Source organism: Notamacropus eugenii, chromosome 3 (genome assembly GCF_028372415.1).
Source record: "Notamacropus eugenii isolate mMacEug1 chromosome 3, mMacEug1.pri_v2, whole genome shotgun sequence".
Classification (NCBI taxonomy): domain Eukaryota; kingdom Metazoa; phylum Chordata; class Mammalia; order Diprotodontia; family Macropodidae; genus Notamacropus; species Notamacropus eugenii.
In genome coordinates this window covers 70,646,294-70,659,382 of record NC_092874.1, presented here as the reverse complement: position 1 = coordinate 70,659,382, position 13,089 = coordinate 70,646,294, and the positions used below count along the sequence as shown (strand labels likewise).

The following is a 13,089-nucleotide window of genomic DNA, read 5'->3' as shown; positions in this document are numbered from 1 at the left end:
TAGGTACTTTCTCCCAAAGAGCTTACTAGGGACTGCACATAGTTCAGTAGAATACAAACTAGGGCGTGATAGGACCAAAGAGCTTTTGTATGATTTGGGGAGGACTCAATAAGCATTTATTTAGAATGTACTACATTCCAGGTTCTCTACTCAGCAATGGAAGTACAAAGACAAAAATAAAATATTTTCTGTCTTTGAGAGGTTTTCATCACATAGAAGAGGGCCAGGAAAGTCTTTGCATAGGTAGTGTAAATGATTTAGCCTGGAAGGACAGTTAGGATCTTATAGGAACTGATAATAAGAGCTCACAGTTTTATAACCCTCTGAAGTTTGCAAAGTATCTCTTTCTGTGAGGGAGTAAATGCATTTCAAAATAAAAAAATTTGATAACTTTTTTGAAAAATGACCTGTATTGCCCAGCACAGTCTCCCCCATCTCATCCCAGAAACTAACAGTGGTGTCAGGCTCAAATAGAAAGGAGAGCCATTAATGTACGTAAGGATCCCTGCAGACTGCATGCTGATTTACTTTTCAAATGTGATGGTATCTGTGCTTTATTATATTTTATTTATTTTGTTAAATATTTCCCAATTACATTTAAAACTGGCTCCTGCTCTTGGGAGCATTGAGGGTCAATGTTAAATTAAAAAAAGAAGGAAAAAAAGTTCAGTGAAAACTAATCCAATGTATTGAAAAAGTCTGACATTATCTGTAACTCGTCCCCAAAGTCTCCATCCTCTGCAGTGAAACGTTATTATGTACATTTGACAGAGGACACTAAGGCATAGAAAGCTCAGTTATTTTTCCCAGGCTCACAGCTATTAACCCTAAGAGTCAGGAGTCAAAGCTAGACCTCTTGAGTCAGTATTCTGCCCTCTATTACAGTATGCTTCTTTTCATGAGGGAAGAATTCTTTCCAAGGATGAACTTGAGAATACTTAGAGGGGTGGGGGGAGATGGGCTCTTGAAGTTCAAGTGTAGTCCAGTTTGGCTGGAACACAGTGTAGGAACACAACCAAGTCTGCTCCTTGGAAAAAGCAGAAGAGGAAATGTTTGGCCTGAGAGCTCTATGGGGAGAAGGGGAAAATAGAAACACCAGCTAGGTAGATTAGATATAGCTTATAGAAAGCTTTAAAAACAAAGAGAGTAGTTTGCGTTTTTAAATTCTGTTTGCCACAGTTTCCTCAACTGTAAAATGGCAGAAATAAAACCCTGGAGTCTGCAGGACCTGAGTTCAAATCTGACCTCAGACATTTGACACTTACTAGCTGTGTGACCTTGGACAAGTAATTTAATCCTGATTAACTCCCTCAAAAACAAACCAAAAAATGGGATAATAATAGTATCTACTTTATGGGGTTGTTATAAGGGTCCAGTCAGATAATATTTGTTTTTTAAAAAAAGCACTTAGCACAATGTGTGGCACATAGTATGCATGTACCATATAAATGCTCATTTCCTTCACATCCCTCTTCGTTCCTCTATAGGCAACAGGGAACCAGTGAAGATGTTAGAGCAGGGGAGGAGTTTATGCATGGTCAATCTTGGACGCTAGGCAGATTATTCTAGCAACCATACGAAGGATAAATTGTGAAGGAAGATAATCAAAAGATGGTTTAGTCTGGGCAAGAGGTGATGAGGGAGGTCCTGAAGAAAGGAGGGAGAAGTAAGGAGTAGAGAGAGTACTTAATAACTACTTAGATGTGAGTGGCATGGGAAATAAAAGAATCAAATAGGATTCTCCAAAGTTTCACGCCTTGGTGCCTGGGAGGATGATGGTGATGTTGAAATAAGGAAGTTTGGACAAAAGCCCAGTTTGGAGCAAGGAGGGGCAGGTTGAGGATGAGCTTTTCTGAGACATGTTGACTTTGAAATGTCAGCGGGTCATCCAGGTGGAGATATCCAGCAGACATCTGGAGAAGTGGGAATAGAGCTTGGAGGAAAGATTGGACCTGGATATGTGGATTGGAATCATCTGCATAGAGGTGATAACTGCACTCATGGAAATATATAAGATTACCAGACAAAGGAGACTGTGAAATTCATCAGGGCTAGAACTGTACAATATGCAGATTTTGTATAAAATCAAGCTGAAGGAGCTACCCCGCCTCCTCCCACAAATATACTTGAATCAAATTAAATTGGGCATACCTTAGGTTCTCTTCCCGAAAGCCTCACTCCAAGGACAAAACACCACCCACTGACTCCCCTTTGTCTACTTTCCATAGCACCTGGCTATGTCTCAGCCTGATGTGCTGCAAACTGACTAGGTCATAGGTTGTGAATACCCAGGGGCTCCAAGGGACTGCCCTGTTGGAAGAGGCTGTTCTGGTTTCATCCAGGCTGACATTCCTTCCCAGCAGGACTTTATGAAATGTCTGCTCTGACAAATGTCAGTAGAATTGAGATTCACCGTGGTTGTTTATTTGAAGAACAAAACTCTTGCTCCTGATGTGACTGAGGTCAAAGCCAGATCTCCCCTTGGATAAAGAGTTGGCCAAGGAATTGCTGGAACATCCTTTGTATAATTCCCTACAGTGTCAGAGGCAGGGAAACAAATCTTCAAGAAAACTTTCTGACTTGTCCATAACACTATTCCCCACCAAAACCACAGGCAAGAGCAGCAAGGACAATTTCCTTCTTACCTTCTCTTGACTTAGCCTCATGCCTATGTTTGTTGGTGACCCAGTGAAGGACTCTGTGTTATACCTCATCAAAGGAATGGACCATTCATGGATGTCACTCTCATCTAGGAAAAGCTTATCTTTGCCCTGAGTGTCAAAGTAACAAGGTTGGACTAATTATTTACAAATTATATTTTGCTTTTACTCATTTTCTTAGTTAGGACTTGGCATAATTTCCTCAGCAGCTGGTGCTGAAGCTGTATCAGTATGGCTATCATTGGCAAACTTTCATCGTCACAGACTATGTCCAAGAGACTGTGCTGAGCCTCTGAGGAGTCAAAGAGATATAAGACATAACCCCTGCCCTCAAGAAGTTTCTGATCTAATCAAGGGGGCATGACATTTTCATGTAAAAATTACCAACATAAACTATGTGTCAGATGAAGGTGACAGATGCTCAGCGTCGCAGGAGTTGAGTAGAGAGAGACATAGCTGTGACCTCCTAGTTTTCTTTTGAACCAGACTTATGATGTTATTATTTTAGGATATTTCCAGTGATGAAATTCCTTCCACCACAGCAAGTATTTCAGCACTGGTTCTGCAGCTTCTAACTTCAAAGAGCAACCTCACTGAGAGGTTAAGTGACCTCACTGAGGGATAGCTTATTCAGTTTCCATCTTCCTGGTTCCTTGTTGGGAAATAAAGACCATTGATATTTCCACAGCTCCTTAAAGTTTTGCTAAGTGGCTTAAGTTTAAATTATATTTGAGCCGCGTAACAACCTTGTGAGCTAGATATTATAATCACTATCCCCATTTTATAGATGAGAAAATAGAGACTGAGATAGATAATTTAAGTGGCTCTCCCATGGTTACATAGTAGGTTTTAAGGGAACTATTTTAATTCAGTTATAGCTAAATTCAACTATCTCTTCACCAGGTCTGCTCTGCACCCTCACCCTTATCTCTTTCCCACAGGAATCTTGCATTTTGGCTCTGCTAGATTAGCTTTCTACTTATCTTTCCAGGGAACCAGGCTTTCTCATCACTTACCAGCTCTCTTTCAGCCATGCTCCTGGGCTCATATGCCCTCCCTACTACCTAACCATTCCTGTGCCCATTTATGTATTATATTTCTCCATTAGAATACAAATTTCCAGAGAATAGGGACTGCCTTGCTGTCTGGTATTTATATTCCCAGCACTTAGAACAGTGGCTCATAGTAAGCACTTAATAATCTCTCTGTCTCTCTATCTCTGTCTCTGTCTCTCTGTCTCTCTCTGTCTCTCTCTCTCACTCTCTCACTAATCTGCTGAGCTTTAGAGATAAGAACATCTTAGCTACTAAGTCAGTCATGTTGTCCAAGAGTAGAAGTGGTGTCTTCCTTCCAGACATGTGTTTCTTATGTCTACACATACAGCCTCTTACCCAATCAGCAAAGGTTTGGGGTCATGAGAAGCCCCTCCTAAAGGAGTCGTATTACAGAATGAGATTGAAGAGTCTAAAGAGACCACTACTTACGTAGCTTGATCCATATATGCTAGTATCCCCTCAACTTGTCCTTTGATGTTAAATGGGATATCAAAGTTGTGAACCATTGCTGTAACTTCAATTGGCACAAGGTAGAAGTTTAGTGTGTGTGTGTGTGTGTGTGTGTGTGTGTGTGTGTGTGTGTGTGTATGTGTGTGTATTACGGCCAAATCCCCCATGCCCAGGTATTCTCTCTTGGGATGTCAGTTTTCTTGACTTCCATGAGGCATCATGGGGAGTATACCTCAATGTACCCCTATGCCATAGTAAACTTTCTCTTTCTACAGGGATGAGAAAAGGGATAAAAATAACTACCAGATTGTTCTTCACTTCTGTGCATTTGCATTTGCAATCCATTCTTCTCTTTTTTTGCTCCTTGGGTGAGGTTTGCCACCATGGATTAAAGCTTTTCTATTCTGCCAATTATTTCTGTTGTGCAGGTCATCAATTCTACTTTCACAATTGTTGTTTCTCTTTTAAACCATTCAGGAATGTCTTACTGTGGTTCCACAGGGTCCTGCATCTCATCAGCTGTTGATTCATTTTCCTTTGTCTTGCAATATTTATTCATAAATATGTGTACTCATTGAGGCAAGCTGGAGGCCATCTTCCCTTTTGTTAATAGCATCTTCCCTTTTAGTGTATTTGCTTATGTTCGTATTCTTGAACTGAGCTTTCTTCCTCTGAAATCTTTGATGATTTCACCATTTCCCCCTTTTTGCTCTTATCAATCATCAACTCCTTCCCCTTGGATGGCGATTTCCCTGGGCACTCAGCTTCAAGGCTGTCTCAGCCTACTTCTGCTTTGGACAAGTCACATTTCAATTACCTCAGAATCTGCCTTAATTGAAAAAGTGGAGAAAGAGGACAGAAATAGCCTAGATGGACGCCAGTCCCCTCTACTTCAGATCTGGCACATACATTCATGTCAGCGTTCTGTCCCTGGCATCTCTCTTCTTAGTTCTCTGAGTGAGTACCGTTAGAACCCAGAAAGCATTAACACCGCTGCAGTCTCAGTCAAAGCAAGCTTCTGCCTTTTTTTTTTCTGCAGTGCAGGGGGTCTGTTTGGAATGGGGGCAGAAGTGAGTTGTCTTGTAAACCCATCAGTGGGCTTCTGCAGGCAGGCCAGATCATGGTGTCCCTTAAGAGAGGAGGTGCTGAATGATCAAGTTAGGAATAAGAGATAAGGCTTCTCTGCTGTGTGTTCATTGAATTGTTACCTTGGTGGGGTTCTTGATATGGAGACAGCTGAAACTGATTTCATATCTTACGTGCAATTCTTACTTAAGACAGATTTGAGAAGTTATAAGGACCAGAGAAAGTGTCTGATCTTCCATTTCACTGGTCTCATTGAGAAGAGACAAATAAAGTCCAAATACCTGTGCTATACCCTTCCTTTATTTCAGTCATATACTTAAGTCTCTTCTCCATTAAATCTTACTCAAAAATTATTAAAGCAGGATAAAATTGATAGTCTTATGTCAAACCTCTCAATGCAATAGAGACAATGTGGTATGGTTAAAAAAAAAAGCTGGACTGAGTCAGGGGAGGCCTGGTTTTTAATTGTATGGTAGCAAGGTGATCACGAGCCAATCACTTAATTTCTCTGAGAATCAGTTTCTTCATCTGTAAAATGGCAATAATACTTTCACTAGGTCATGGGATTGTTGTGAGGAAGATGCTTTAGAAAACTGTAAGTACTGTAGAAATATAGGTAGTCATTATAATTCTGTCTGCAATTCTTCTTCTCTGATGCAAATGCCAAGATTGCTGGAAAAACTAGCAGCTGGAGAAAGAAGGTGACTGGACTATCCCTGAAACAAATAACCAATATTGGAAAAAAAATGATGGGTTATGTTGGATTAATGGACATAGGTTGGGATGTGAATTTAGGATAACTATGAATAAGCTCTGAGGAGGCTTTAGATCTAATATCTATTCCCAGAAAGAAAGTCTTTGGAAAAGTCAGTCAGTCTATAAGCATTTATTAAGGGCCCATTATATGTCAGAAAGTGAAGATGGCATAGACATTTGTGTCAAAACTAAATTCCACAAATCAACCAGAGATTGAACAGAGAGTTAAGCCTCCCCAATTAGACACATCTGCAGATTAAACTGCAGTAACCTACAAGAGAATGACGATCTTGAGGAGTACAGAGGAGATAAAAATTTGAGGCTGTGTATAAGAAACTAACATAAACACCACATCCTACCACAAACCGAAATCCTATCAAGATTTAATAGTTTAATTAAGAAACCTGCATCTCTTAACAAGGGGGAAGTTGCTGGTGGAGAACAATGAGGGACAGGATTTTTTTTTTCTCAATTGAAGACAAGTCAGGAGCCTATATGGTTTGGGTAGTAGAAATAACCTTCTTAATTTTGGACTTGAGTACAGAGATTTAATTGTGTTCTAGTAACAAATTTACCAGATTCCTTTTCCCATGTGCAAGGCACATGAGGGTATATTGTTTTACTCTAAACTTCTCTCATTAAGCAGACCTTTAACTAGGAGGGTAAAACTAGAGCTTTGCCTCAGGGTACCAACATTTAGAGGGTGACAACAGCACTTATATTACTTAACCTAAAGAAACAACTGAATGTAGCACCAACTTAGCAAGAATATTTAGTTAAAATTAAATGCCAGGGGCAGCCAGGTGGTGCAGGGGATAGAGTACCACTGGACTCAGGAGGACCTGAGTTCAAATCCGACACTTACTAGCTGTGTGACCTTGGGTAAGTTGCTTAACCCTAATTGCCTTGCCTTCCCCCTTCCAAAAAAAAAAGACAAAAACAAAACAAAATAATAGGCTACTAAATGCCATGCTTCCCTTTCTGGGGCCCCTACCCTTCCACCAATGACTACTACTCTGCCCTGATTTGGTTCTGGTCTACCTTGACCCAACATCCCCTAGCAGAAGTCTCTCAGTGTCATGGCATCTCTCCCCATATCGGGCCTTATACCCCAAGGTCTCCCCACCAATAATATTCATCCAAAAATGTAGATTTTTAGGGCTCTTGAAATGATACCTGCCCTGGCCACTAGAATTGCTAAGTTATGGCCCTTTCCCAAAGTACTAGACTTGAACTTCACTCTTTGCCCCCTAATTTAAGTCCTAGAACTTGATTTTTCCATTAAGGCATTCTCAACCCAAATGGCAAGAACAGACACTTTCCTATCAAAACAGCCATGACAGAAAGCTGAAATGAGAAATCACACACCCTCAAACCTGAGGCAGTTTTGCCCAGCTTTGGGCCCATGCATTTAAATCATGTGCCACTAAATTGAGTGACTTTTATAGTGGAACAGTGGGGAAGATAAAAAGATTTCACAAAGACCCTCATTAGATCATGGACACATCTGGTTTCCACCAAACAGGCCCTTCCCCAGAGGTTTTTCTTTCAAAGTCTCCCCTTTTATTGGGGCTCCCTCCTATTTTATAGGGAGGCAACTCTGCATATCTTTAAGTGGCTTGTCTACGAGGGGCCATTATTGTGATAGAACACACTGAGCTCTATCTGGTCTGGAAACCCCGGGGTAAGTTTGTGATTGGGCAAGACTGTGCATTCTTGGCTGCAAGGGGAATGGAAAGGAGAACAAATAAATTATAAGCATGAAACCTTAGGTCAGCTTTTCTCCTCAGATATGTTTTACAGCAAAAGGATGGAAGACTCTGTTTTATCTTAGAAACAGAAGGAATAGGAATGGGATTGGGGAAGTTTAAATTGAATCCAATGGGTCCTAACATTCCTGAGAAAACAGAACACTGTGCTTTGAAGTTTCAGGTTACTCAAATTAGAGAGATTCCTGTAAGACTGACTGTGGGGAGAGGATTTGAGCCAATGGGCACTAATCCCCAGAACCAGTCATGTGGAAGATGGAAGGGTCTCTCATCAGAGTACTTGGCATTTGTTGGTTCTGCATCTGAGGCTGAGTCAGATGGACTAACTCTATAGACAGTGGTGTTGATTTAAGGAAAGAAGAAAATGAAGGCAGGAGAGGTAGGTTCTAATAAAAAGAAATGGAAAACTCCATAGAAATGAAGAGGTAATCTGTTTCTTAAAAAGGCATCAAGGCTCCTGTGGTTTTGTTGGAGGTGAACTTGGAGGTAGGAAAAAGAACATGAACAGGGTTAGGGGCAGGCGAGGGAAATTGTTGAGATTCCGTTCACTAGACTGCTTCCAAGGACAAGGTTTGTGGAAGCTCAGCTTTCTCAGTCTTTCCTAGAAATTTGGGTCCAGAAACCTCAGTTATCCATCATTTAACTCATTTATCTGAAGTAATGTCATCTCTGTTAGCTGCTATCCTTTTAACATTTCTTCTTCTATTCTGGAAAAGCCTTTTAAGTCCAATGACTTTCCACAGAGTGTGACCTCATCAGAGAAGGGACATATATGTCTGATAAACTCAAATAGATCATATGTCTAGAGCTGGAAAGAATCTCTAAGGCCATCTAAGCACTACCCTGTCATTTTACAAATGAGGAAAATAGGGCAGAGGTAGGTGAAATGACTTTTCCAATATCACTTAGATAGCAAGCATTTGGGATGGTATTTGAATTCTATATTTTCCTGATCTCAGAATGAATTTTGAAAATAAATAGGTTAGACACACCAAGCCTATTGTCATTGCTTAAGAGTAAGAAGGAAATCTGTAGCAACTCTCAGGGATGGTACATATTAGTGAAGAAAGATTTTGGGGGGAGAGACAACTAGGATTTCTCCAAAGATAGAATTGAATCATGAAATATGCTACTATGGGTTACCATGAAGTGGTTGGACCAATGCTCAGTGGGGAGTAGAATAAGATTAAACTTAGTTAATTGTGTATTGAAGTCTAGGGCCATATTAGAGTCCTGAAGAAAGGTGAGATCTAAGCAAAATAACTTTTGGGAGAGTATGTATGTAAGAGGAGTTAAGAGACTATCCTATGGATTCTAGATAGAGAAATGGTTTAAAAGCTAGAACTATGGTCATCTTATCCCTAAAATAAAAGAGTAAGAGTCAAGTTTTATGTAGCTTCTTTGCAAATGGCTCTGGGTACAAGAGCTTACTTGATACTCATAACAACCCTGAGAAGAATGTACTTTGATTATCTCTATTTAGTAGATGAGGACACAAACTGGTCCTGAGACCTGTTAAAGGCCTTGGATTGAAAAGGCTGAGGTCTCTCATAGCATCCTGGACCATCTCCAGTCATCCTGATCCATATGTCTCCACTGGACCCAAAGCACTCCAGAGGAAAAAGTGAGGCTGATGACTGCAGAGTCCTCCCTCACTGTAATTCAATTCATTTGCAAGTCAAGGCATGATCTTCCTGATGTCATGGTCCTCTTCAAGAACAAAGGACAGACAATAAAACAACAGATGAGGACAGAGAAGTTCACACAAGTTAAGTGTGGGCCAGTTAGTAAGTATTGGAATCAGTCTTTGAACTTCAATCTTCTTGACCCTAGGCAGTGCTGGCAGTAGTAATAGCTAGCATTTGTAGTGTTTTAAGATTCGCAAAGGGACTTACAGATTTTATCTCATGATTATCACAACAACCCTGGAAGGTGGGTGCTATCATTACACTCATTTTGTAAAGGAGGAAACAAAGGCAGATGGAGATTGCTTGGGTCACACAGCTTGCAAGTGTTGGAGACTAGGTTTGAACTGGGAATTCCTAATTCCTAAAGGCCTCTCCACTGCTGTAGATGATATTTATATAGCTACTTCAGGTTTACAAAGGGTTTTATATATACATCATCTAATTTGATCCTCACAGCCTACCTATCAGGTACTCACTATTATTTCTCCCATTTTGCAGATGAAGAAACTAAGACTAAGGGAGGTGAACTTGGAGGGGTCACACAACTGGGAATTGTCTAAAACAGGATTTAAACTCAGTTTTGTTTTTTGTTTTTTCAGATTCCAGTCTAGGATTTTACTCACAATTCCACAAAAGAAGCCTGTATGCTGCTGGATCCAACTGGTATACATTTTTAAAAAGCAACACATTTTTGATATCTTTCAACTGCTCCTATTGAGTATATAAAGACCTTTTCATCTCTAGAGGATCCCCCTACAATGGAGAGAGTTGAAAGAGAAGGGTAAGATGATCTGTCTTAGCTGATGTGAAAGTTGGACTCATCTTGGGAGGAAACTTGACTGAATCTGGATTACAATGGAATGATAATGAAGAAAAGTCTATAGATAAGTATCAGTTTAAGGGGAACTTTAGCTTGAAGAACTTGTTTGAAAAAAGAGAGTGTTTTGAATGAGCACTCAATGGCCAGCAGCTCCTGTAGGGAAGTTTACCTGACCAATTCTATTTAACTATTTTGTATTTTATTCGTATTTATTCTCTTTAATAACAATAACTTGTATGTTTATACCATGTTAAGGTTTGCAAAATACTTTACCCATGTTAACTCATTTGATTCTCATAATACACCTGTGAAATTCGTGATATTATTATCCAGTTTTTACAGATGGGGAAACTGAGGCACTGTGACTTGCCTGAGGTAACATGACTAGTAAGTGTCTGAGGCTGGTTTTGAACTTAGGTCTTCCTGACTCCAATTTTCACACTCTAGTCACTTTGCCACATAGCCACTAGACTTCTCTATGTCCTTGTTTATCCCCTGTTAGAAATTAAACTCTTCGGGGTAGGGATTGTTTCATCCACTGTCTTTATATCCCCCAGACACCAGCACAGTACTACAGCAGGTACTTAATACAGACTTGTGGATTGATTGATAGGGAGTGGAAGAGGTTCCTGTCCTATGGGTCATCTCAAATAGCTACTTATTTCCATCTCTATCTAGCAATTTCCTTTCCCCAGATTTTTTTTAGTTTGACAAGATCTTTGATACTTAAAGGGAAACTCCCCTTTGGGCAGCCTTTATGCCTGCAGAAACCAGGTCTCGAATTAGATGGAAAAGAAAATGACTTGGAATGAAATGGCCTGAGTCTGGGAGGTAGGTAATCAATAAGCAGGCATTTATGAAGCATTTGCTACATGCCAGGCTGGGGATACAAAGAATGGCAAACACACGGTCCCTGCCCTCATGGAGTTTCTATTGTAAGGGAGGAGACTATATACAAGTAACTCTGTCCTTACAGATATGGAAGGTGATCTCAAGCTGCACAAGGAGAATGGGACCCAGGAAGAACTGCTGTAGAAGCTGCGCCTAGGAGAAAGAGCACACAGAAGTGGAGATGTCAGATTAGAAAGGGCCATTCTCAGTTAGACAGTAAGATAAATTGTCGTTGACATGACTTAATAGCATCAAAATTTTGGGTGTTAGGGAAGGAGAGAGAAAATAGAAGATTGGAACACTTAGGATCCTAGATATAGAACTGGGAAAAGTCTTAATGAGTGAGTCCAATCCACTCACTTTACAGATGATAAAGGGAGGCCCACAGAGTTTGGGTGACTTTCTCAGGCTCCCCTAACTAGGAAGCATCTCATTTGGGACTTGAACCCAAGCCTTCTTGACTCTAAGTGCAGGACTTTATTCATGCTGCTTCAAACCAGTCAAGGCTAGGTATGTCCTTTGATGAACTTTTTGAGAAATCCCACCCATAAAATTTTAGAGCCTGGAGGAATGTAAGAGATCATCTAGTGTGTTTTCATTTTACAGACAAGAGAACTGGGTCCAGAAGCATGAAATCGCTGGTGCCAAGTTTCAGATTCAACTCAGGGAAAAAGGTGGTCTGGCTCCTGGAATCCTTGTCCATTGCTTTCTGGTTCAAGGAAAACTGGCAGGAGTGGGAGGACCTGGCACTGCTGATTATTCCAATGCCAGTAAGGGAATTGTTGGGGACTCTGGAGCCTATTGTCTGCAAAGGTAGTTGTGGAGGGAGCAGGACCAATTGGTGCTACTACTATTAGGTCAGATTTATTTATTTTGATGTATATAATTTATTCATTTTATCCTCAGAGAAATGATGCAATATAGTGTTATTATTTATTTGGTGGGGGACTTTATCTCTCTTGTTTCATTGGTGCAATTTGTTAAATGATTACTATGTGCCATGCATTCCCACCAATCAATACACATTTATTAAGCACCTACTATGTGCCAGGCCCTGTCCTAAACTCTAAGGATACAAAAAGAGGTAAAAGACAGAAGAGCATACAATCCAGTTAGAAATATTTCCCTCAATTAAGGTCATCACCTGCTCTATAACATGGTTGTAGACAGTTGTCTGGGGACACTGAGAGATTAAAAACCTGATCCAGAGTCCCTTACTCAGTAGGTGTCTGAACACCAAAGTTATTAGAAAATTCCAGGTAGACACTAATAGGAATGGTGACCCTTCTTGTAATTTGCTAATATTCAGAAAATAATCCAGGTGGAAGGAGATAAGCAGGAAGCTCCAAGGAAGTCAAGATATAACCTTATACAGTAGAACCTTGGTTTACCAGTAACTTGGTTTCCATATGCTTCACTGGACAAGGAAAGATTTTTTCACAAAATTTGTCTTGGAGGATGAACAAAAATTTGCAGTAGGAACATCAAAATTTTGTTGAAAAACATGACCCAAATAAGGCTGTAGCAATGAGAGCCATGAATAATTTTTATGATACTGCAATGTCACATTTCCACAACATTCTGAAAAAAACATCAAAAACAAGTGTCATTAGATAGATTCCTAGTCAGAAGCAAATGTGAAGGAAAAAAAATCTGTGAGTGAAAACATGAAAATGATTCTAAAAAATTGAAAAATAAGTGAAGGCAGTAATGTTAGTCTTACTTTTAGTGAAAGTAGCATAAGAGAGAACACTCCTGATGTTGAAATCCCTGATGTTCTCATAGATGGAGATTCTCCTTCCAAGCAATCACCTGTCCTCTTCCTCCTCCTTCTCATCTCCTTCACTCCAGCCACGACTCTTCTCAAAGGTAAAATGCGGATTAATTTATTTTATTTTCAGTTTATGTTGTATT

The 13,089-nt window shown here is 40.1% G+C and overlaps 1 long non-coding RNA gene across 2 annotated transcripts in view; it reads right to left on the bottom strand.

The window, feature by feature from the left end:
• The window catches only part of LOC140532859 (uncharacterized), a 107,114-nt gene that overhangs the window by 30,238 nt on the left and 63,787 nt on the right, over positions 1–13,089 (bottom strand). For both annotated transcript variants that reach the window (XR_011976703.1, XR_011976702.1), the window contains exons 2-3: positions 12,899–13,034; positions 11,259–11,328 (exon numbers count right to left, since the gene is read on the bottom strand). This is a non-coding gene — a long non-coding RNA (uncharacterized lncRNA). The remainder of the gene's footprint in view (positions 1–11,258; positions 11,329–12,898; positions 13,035–13,089) is intronic.